The following is a 1,176-nucleotide window of genomic DNA, read 5'->3' on the forward strand; positions in this document are numbered from 1 at the left end:
GAGTGCCAGTCGCAGACAGAGAGGGAGAGAGTCAGGTAGTTAGAGGTGGAGAGAGGCACGCAGGTTGAGAGAGAGGGAGGGAGGGAGGGAGGGAGGGAGAGAGAGAGGCAGGCAGGTAGACAGTGAGAGAGAAATAGAGTGGCAGGTAGGTCGAGAAAGAGAGAGGGAGAGTGACAGGCAGGCAGAAAGAAAGAGAGAGACAGGCTGATAGATAAAGTGGTTTGCAGAAAAAGAGAGAGGGGCAGGCCTGTATAGAGAGAGAGTGGAAGGTATACATATGACTATATCGAAAGGGAGTAACAGGCAGGTAGATAGAGAGAGAGAGTGTGAGCTTTAAGAAGATTTGTAGCTCAGGTTGAGGTTCTGGATGTAAGTTTGCTCACTGAGCTGGAAGGTTCATTTCCAGACATGTCATCACTCTACTAGGTAACCTCTTCAGTGGGCCTCCGGGTGAAGCACTGTTGATAATTCCTGCTTTCTATTTATATGTTTCTTTAGGTTTCCTTGGGTTGGTGGTGTTATTTCCTGTGGGGACATCATTTCCTGTGATGTTTTTCTCAGGGGGTGGGAGATGGGATCTAACTCGATATGTCTGTTGATAGAGTTCCGATTGGAATGCCATTCTTCTAGGAATTCTTGTGCATGTCTCTGTTTGGCTTGTCCTAGAATGGATGTGTTGTCCCAGTCAAAGTGGTGTCCTTCCTCATCTGAGTGTAAGGATACTAGTTAGAGAGGGTCATGTCTTTTTGTGGCTAGTTGGTGTTTGTGTTTCCGGTGACTAGTTTTCTGCCTGTTTGGCTAATGTAGTGTTTGTTATCGGAAATGACTGCCAGACTACTCAGACCCCTTGGCAGCATGGTAGCCCACAAACCCACCAACACACTAAAACAGCAGCTAATGAACTTGAAAGACCCTACACAGACAATCAAAACTAATGTCATTTACAAAATACCATGCAAGGAGTGACTGGTAGAGAGAAAGAGAGAGAGAGAGGGGGAGAGAGTGGCAGGCAGATAGAGAAAAAAGGAGAGAGGGGAGGAGGGAGAGGGGGAGAGAGAGAGAGTGGCAGGCAGGTAGAGAGAGAGAGTGAGAACAATAGTGGCAAGCAGGTATTGAGAGGGAGAGAAAGAGAAAGAGTTACAGGCACGAAGAAAGAAAGTTAGAGAGAGAGAGATT

General features: G+C 47.0%; 1 protein-coding gene across 1 annotated transcript in view; it reads right to left on the reverse strand.

Annotated features, from left to right (window-relative positions):
* LOC122541281 (NACHT, LRR and PYD domains-containing protein 3-like) overlaps positions 1 to 1,176 on the reverse strand; it is a 40,124-nt gene that overhangs the window by 14,097 nt on the left and 24,851 nt on the right. The gene's annotated exons all lie outside the window — the stretch shown is intronic.

Source organism: Chiloscyllium plagiosum, chromosome 37 (assembly GCF_004010195.1).
Source record: "Chiloscyllium plagiosum isolate BGI_BamShark_2017 chromosome 37, ASM401019v2, whole genome shotgun sequence".
In the NCBI taxonomy this organism is placed as follows: domain Eukaryota; kingdom Metazoa; phylum Chordata; class Chondrichthyes; order Orectolobiformes; family Hemiscylliidae; genus Chiloscyllium; species Chiloscyllium plagiosum.